Genomic DNA, 6,819 nt, shown 5'->3' on the forward strand with positions numbered 1-6,819 from the left:
CGTCAGAGGCAGCTCCTCTCGCAGGGCTAATTCACGCTCCAGTGCAAAGCAAAACTTAAATAGGAGATCACGGCGCTTGCCACTGAAGCTGAAAGCAGCGGAGCTGGGAGCTGCCGGCGATAACAGCCCTCCCCGCCGCTAGCTGAGACCTGGGAACAGGGCGCTGCCTTGATAAAGGGGAGGAACACCATGAAAGCGGGAGAGGTTAAAAGCTGGTTTGTGGCTCCCTCCAAAGATATGGGAAAGGGAGGACAATGTTGTCGCGGGTGCCCTCCTGCCTTGCTGCTTCCTCAAGGACCCAAAAGGCCCCGTCACCTCCAAACGCTGCTGGCTGCACGAAGGTTTCCGCACCGCGCCTCGGCACGTCCCCTGCCCGGCCCTGCTCCCCTGCTCGTCCCGCCAGCACCCAGAGCGATTTCAGCCAACGGCACAGCAATAGCATCGCAAACTCTGGGGAGTTACGACACCAAAGGCTTCCAGCTTTCTAGCAAAACAAACCCAATGAATTGCCAGAGCTCCCCTGCTTGCTGGAACCGATAAGGCGCTACAGGCACAGGATCGCGCGACAATACAGGGGTTTTCTTTGTCCATATCAGGACTCAGAGATTATCACATCGTGCAAAATACCATGACCTTGTGTCTAAGCGCATCACGGCGGTGTTGCCCTGTGACATGGCGAGTGAGAAATGGGAGAGGGGACACAAGGAATAAGAAAACAAGGGGGAGTTGAAAAGACATGTATCATCTTAATTTGTGCAACGTTTCATAGCAGAACTGCAGGTTTCTAGGCAAAACTGGTCTTACGGAAAGGGTCTTCATTCAAGACCCAAACTTGTTTGGCTCTGTACCACAAACAGTCGCGTGGCCAAGTTGTCAGTCCCACAAAAATCTAATGCTACATGTAAGCGAACAGTTATTTATATGCGGGACAAGACTTGGAAAACCAAGTGCCAAGGTCTAAGCTATCCCTTACTTTCCTTAAGTTCTTCAGAAAGTCAGGAAGCGATGAAGTCGTGCTGTGCTCCGCGAGCTCCCCGCCTGCAAGGATGCCGCGCTCCCCCCAGCCGCCGAAGCCTCCGAAGGGGCCGCTCCGCACGTACACCTGCACCGCTGCAAGGTTACAGACATACAACGTTCCCCTGCGTGCGTGTGCGGTACCCCCATGGGCAACAGCATTGCCCGTGCCACGCTGAGCATCTCTGCCGCCCAACACCCGCGGATCAGCCCACCAGCTCCAGGGCTCAGCGGCCACGGAACCACCCCGCATCCCTTCCCACCTCCAGCTGCTCCAGTTGTAAAAGGCCCTGCTGTCAAACATGCAAAACAGTATTAAATAATCCTGTGCACAGGTACTACACATTCACCAAACGCGGGTATCCATCTTCCGAGTCCAGCCGCAGGAAGACGCCGAGGCTGCCAGCAGCAGAAGGAAGGGGATGCAGAGCTCACCACCAGCACCAGCTCTTCAGGCCCAGGAGGATTGCATGGTTCAAAGCACCTTTTCCATAGTGAAATATCTTCGCCTCAAACTAGAAAGCTCGGAGCTGCAGCCCAGGCTTAGGCTAGGTGACTTTTTCCCCCCTCCTGAGTTTCTATCTGAATTAGAATTGGACATTTCCGCGGCAAAGCTGTTTTCGCAGCGCAGGCCTCCGTGGCACGCCGCCACCGGTCAGAGCCTCTCAACTTTATTTAACCTTTGTGTAGGGAATTGCATTAACTCATCGAAAGAGAACCTCTCGGCAAGGGAGAAACAGATGTTCAGACATTAGATAAGCTACGAGCAAGTCCGCGGTGTTTATCAGCAGGGATGTGGGGTTGGATTTGGTTTTGTTATTTTTAAAGGCTGACCAGTGGTAGGAGTTATTCAGAAATAAGTGAAAATTATTCTGAAAGCTGCTTGAGGGGCTTTTGAAAGAATGTTTTTTCCTCAGTTGCTCCTTTTCACCTGCAATACCGATTTCTTTCTTTCTTTTGGTTTTTAAATTACAGCCAAGTATCTGCCCCTGAGACTGAACGCAGATGCAGCTGGAACGGGAAATTTTAACTTGCTTCCAACCTGGGAATTTTGCACTTTAAACTTGAGATAAGGAAAGAACTTCGTTTTAAAGACACATGTCCCATAACGAAAGACAAATATATTTTTAGAGGGGCCAACCTGTTGGCCCTGGTACTGGTTCCTGAGAAACCAATACTGCAGTAAATAGAAAATCTAAAGAGCTATTACGATTCCAGTGTGCATTTATTCAATTATGCCCATTTAATACACTTCTGCTTGCTCTTCAGAAACAACCACTAAAATATCCACATTAAAATTATTTCTCTTGCTTTTGTCTGACTTGTCAGGCATCTCTTGGTTATGCTAGTTGCTCAGACTCTCTGCTCTGCAATTTAAGCCAAAGCAGGTCTCCGGAGGTAAAACCTGGCCATCACTGCATCATTTACTGTGTAAACCAGACACAGACACACTTGCACCCAGGTGAAACCTTGCGTTTGAGTTTTTCAAAGCGCTTCATGTGCAGCAATTAATGTCACTACAGGCCAGCTTGCACTGCTCAAAGATATGTTTTTTAAGCCAACTTACTTAAAACCTGCATAAACCACTGCAAAACCACTTGCGTTTATATCAATAACTGGCCAACTTTTTATGTAGATAAAAACTGAATTATTGCGTTGTATTGCATTAACTCCAGCCATTGACAGGTGAGTTCTGGTGAATCCCCACACAGCATTTGAGAAGCTACTGGCCCGACCAGCATTAGTGGGACCAAACTTTCAATCCACAGAGAGGAATAACTTGTCCAAAGCCACACAGACACACAACTCCGCAGACCTAATGAGAAGTCATAGAATCATAGAATCGTTTGGGTTGAAAGAGACCTTTACGACCATCAAGTCCAACTGTTAACCCAGCGCTGCCAAGCCCACCACTAAACCATGTCCCCAAGCACCACATCTACACATCTTTTAAATACTCCCAGGAAAGGTGACTCAACCACTTCCTTGTAACTGCGACTCGACAACACAGTTAAGCATCAGTTTAAGTATATACATATACACACACACACTCTGAAATAAGAATGAGATTTGGGGGTGACAGCCCCTCTATGTTTAGGATTGTCCTCTTGAAGCGTTCAAAAGAAAGGCCAGGCCCCTTGTGGTGCCATGCGTTACCAACACCCGCGCAAAGCAGTAGCTGTCTGGCCAAGATGATCTTACAGAGGATGAGCAAGGTCTGGCAAAGAGGCCGTGGCTCTTCTTGGTGCAACCAAGTGGTCTTGCGAAGCGCCGCAGCAGCCCGGTTCCTCCCGCAGCAGCTACCTTCACACGAGCAGGCTTGAGGAAAGCGGCCAAAGCGAAATAAATTTAGGTAGTAAATGAAAAATGAGTGTTTTGTGAAGGGCGCTTTGCGTAACTCTTCTACAGCAGACTTCTTAAGAAACATTCAAACATCTAAAGCTGCAAATATAAAAGCTGGCGCTGCCGAGAAACCCAGGGCCCGGCCTACCTGCATCCAAGCTAGCCAAACATCAACCAACACTCAAGCCCTGAGGTTTTCATCCTTCTTAAGCCCTGCTCTCCTGCTCACACAGGGCACCTCCTCCATGTTGCCCCGTTGCCCCCGGGGCTTCCCAAGGACCTTCGCCAAGAGGAGGGCAGGGGAGGAGAGAGCTCGGCAGCCGCCCTGCCACCACCAAACCCACTCTTCAGCAAACTAGGTCAAATTCAAATGCTTTTCTCTCAGCTGAAGGTCACCACTGTCTCCGCAGCCTGTGCTGGGCAAGCTAAAATGTATTCACATTGAGAAGATGTGGAGAGGTTTTGGAGCTGGAAGTGGTTAGAGGGAAAACAGGCTGTTAAAGAGAGCATGTGCATGAGCGTGCTTCTAAAATGGTGAATGCAGAGGGAGGAAAGAATTAAAATAACAAATCGTCAGGCATTTCCCTCAAAGGGCAAGAGCGGTAGCCCTGCCTTCCCCGCTCCCGGTCAATGGCTTGTAGGTGTTCCTGGTACAAACTACAGCATTGACTAGAGGTAAAGGTCTTGGATAACATTTGCAGAGCACTTTGACACAGAAAGTCCAAATTCCCCTTTATGGAGGCAAAGTCTGACAAAAGCATAATGGAAATAGGCTTCCGATGGACAAAATTGACTCCCTGGCACGCACACAAGCCCACGCAAACTTTCCGGCCTGCCCTCCAAGTGCAAGCACTGGTGTTTCCATTAAGCGCCTGAAAGCTCAGAAATCATCCGGAGAAAAAGTAAACTCATGATTAGACTGAGCATGAATTTTTTTTTGCTTGAAGTTCTGCAGAATTATCACAATTAGTTTTCCAGTAGGAGCAGGGATTACCCTAGTAAATTTGAGAGTGTCTCTTCTGACTGCCATACAGGTAGGAACATACATGCAGCCACCTGGGAGCGTTTGTCTGAAATTATTGTTGGGGAGATCTGTCAGAGGAGACTTCATACAGAGGTAGGTTGGAAACACCCCTAGATCTAGAGCCACACCAAACTTTGGGCAAGCCCCGGTCTGGAGCAGGTTGCTTCCCCTGCCCCTGCTGTCGACCCCATCTCCCCAGCATGATCCCAGCACCAAGGTGGGCTCCCAGGAGCCTCAGGAAGGGGGACACATCTAGACATGGAGGTCGCACCGTGACCATCATTCAGGCACTGTACAGACCATCCCTCCTGTGTCCCCATGGCACAGCTGTGAAAGCTATACCATTGCCTGCACGGGAAAGTTATGTTAGAAGACTAATTAATGTATTTTGGCTGTCTTCTAATGAAACTCGGCAGCTGGAAGCAGGCGCGGAGCCAGCGCCACGTGACCGCTCAGTTCTCCCTTGGACACGTTTCAGGAATCTCTTCGCTGAAGTATCCAGTTGTCCCACACAACCTTTTTTTTTTCTTCCCCCCCCCCCCCCAAACTGAACTAATCAATGTCCAGCTGCTCGTTATCATTGAGGAAGGGGGAGAAACAGGCGCTGGAAAGCTGTTGTACATCATCCTCTGTATTATAAATATGCTAGCGATACAGCTATACTCAGTATTTTACCCCACCATTTATCTTCACGCAAGCAGAAGGGCTGCAAGCAGATGAGCGTCTGCCACGGAGAGCAGTTTTAAGTGAGGTTATTGCATTCTTGACTTAAGCCCATTTTTCTGGTTTCCATGCAAACGTCAATGAATTTAAAAAGGGAGCATTCAGTCCGGACCTTCTGATTCAGACAAAATACAGTATCTCTCTATACGGGGATTATACTCTCACTTGGCAGAAGGATGAATCCAATGGATTTCTTGCCTCTCACCATCACGGCCCGACTGCCTCAAAGCACACAGCCCCGTTACCGCCATCGGTTGCTGCAGCCGTTCTCACAAGCGCTGGGCAGAAACGCATACTCTAAATGCACAGGAATATATATGCCTGCACCTCATACACGTACATACGCACACACACAGGTGTGTGCCCGGGACCAAAGACAACAGGAATGTAAATACGTTTTACGCCTAATTATGGAAAGTACTTTGGCAGGAGGCGGCCAGGGGCACAAAGAGCTACTATTGAGATCCCTCAAGCCATGGCCTCCATTCAGTACACAATCGACAATATTTAGACAGTATGGGCTAGTTCCTTCCTTCACGAGGTAACTTCCTCCGCCTGGCAGCCCTTCGGGCAGGCTATAAAATGACCTTACGTTTAAGGACAGTGTCAAGTAAAATAAGCAGTCAAAGGAAAACCGTGCCTGCTCGCTCTCCCTGCATCACCACTGTTGTTTTACGGTTCTCTTCTGCTCTGTCTTCAGGGTACCGGCAGCTTCTCCGCGTGAGCTGAGCTGGAAAGCTCCCGGCGCAGAAGCCCCCGGCGGGCGGCAGCCTGGGCGCGCGGGGCACGCACCGACGCCGGCACCGCGCGTCGGGAAGAGAAGTGGAAAAAAAAAATGACGGCGTCCGAATTAAGACTTACTTATTAATCCCAAAGGCATTTCGGTTTGGGTTCTGCCTCTCCAATCTCTCCCCCTCCCATTTCTCCTATGAGATGCCCGAATGTTTTCTTGCCTTTCCGCCGTGCAGCTTCACTAGCAACCCCTTTCTCTCCGCGCAGTGCCCCGTTCCGATCCGCTACCCGTAATGTTTGGTTCCAGACCACAAGGCGCATTGGCCTCTGAAAGCCTGGCTCTAAAACCAAATAAAAAGCTTTTCATTGACACTCAAATGTATGTGCAGCAAGTCAAAAGCCTTATTTTCATGTTTTACAGTGCTCCCACCTGAATAAATTCATTTTAAGTGCCACTTTTCCATTTGTGGATTATGAAATGTTGGGAGGTCTGGATGCCATAGCCAGGTACCAAAAAGCAATATATTACCCACTGCAGGAGTCTGTCAGTGCTGCTCTAACCTGCAGCCATCATCCCTGTAAAGCTTTACAGAGCACCGACCCACGCAGCCTCCAAGCGCTGCCTCAGACCCGCAGCCACAGACAGACAGACGGCAGCAGGTCCGCTGCCCGCAGGGAAGGACAGGCGAGTAGCCTGGTAAGCCGTAAAGCAATGGTGGGACTTGAAGGTGACATGGCCCAGTGGAAAAAAATTCCTAATACAAAATTTTTCCTAATCCACCCACCTTCCTGCTGCCCCTTTGGAGCAGAACAGCTCCATTATACCGCAGGGCTTGCTCAAGCCAGAACCTGCGCGGGGAAAGGAGGGCTTCCACCGTCCCTCAGCACGAACACACCCACGCAACTCCGATCAGGCCGGGTTTCACTGCAAGAAACGACAGGTTAGATACAGATGTGATTCTGGCCATTTTCAGCTATAAAAC

This window comes from Phalacrocorax carbo, chromosome 8, assembly GCF_963921805.1.
Source record: "Phalacrocorax carbo chromosome 8, bPhaCar2.1, whole genome shotgun sequence".
Taxonomy (NCBI): domain Eukaryota; kingdom Metazoa; phylum Chordata; class Aves; order Suliformes; family Phalacrocoracidae; genus Phalacrocorax; species Phalacrocorax carbo.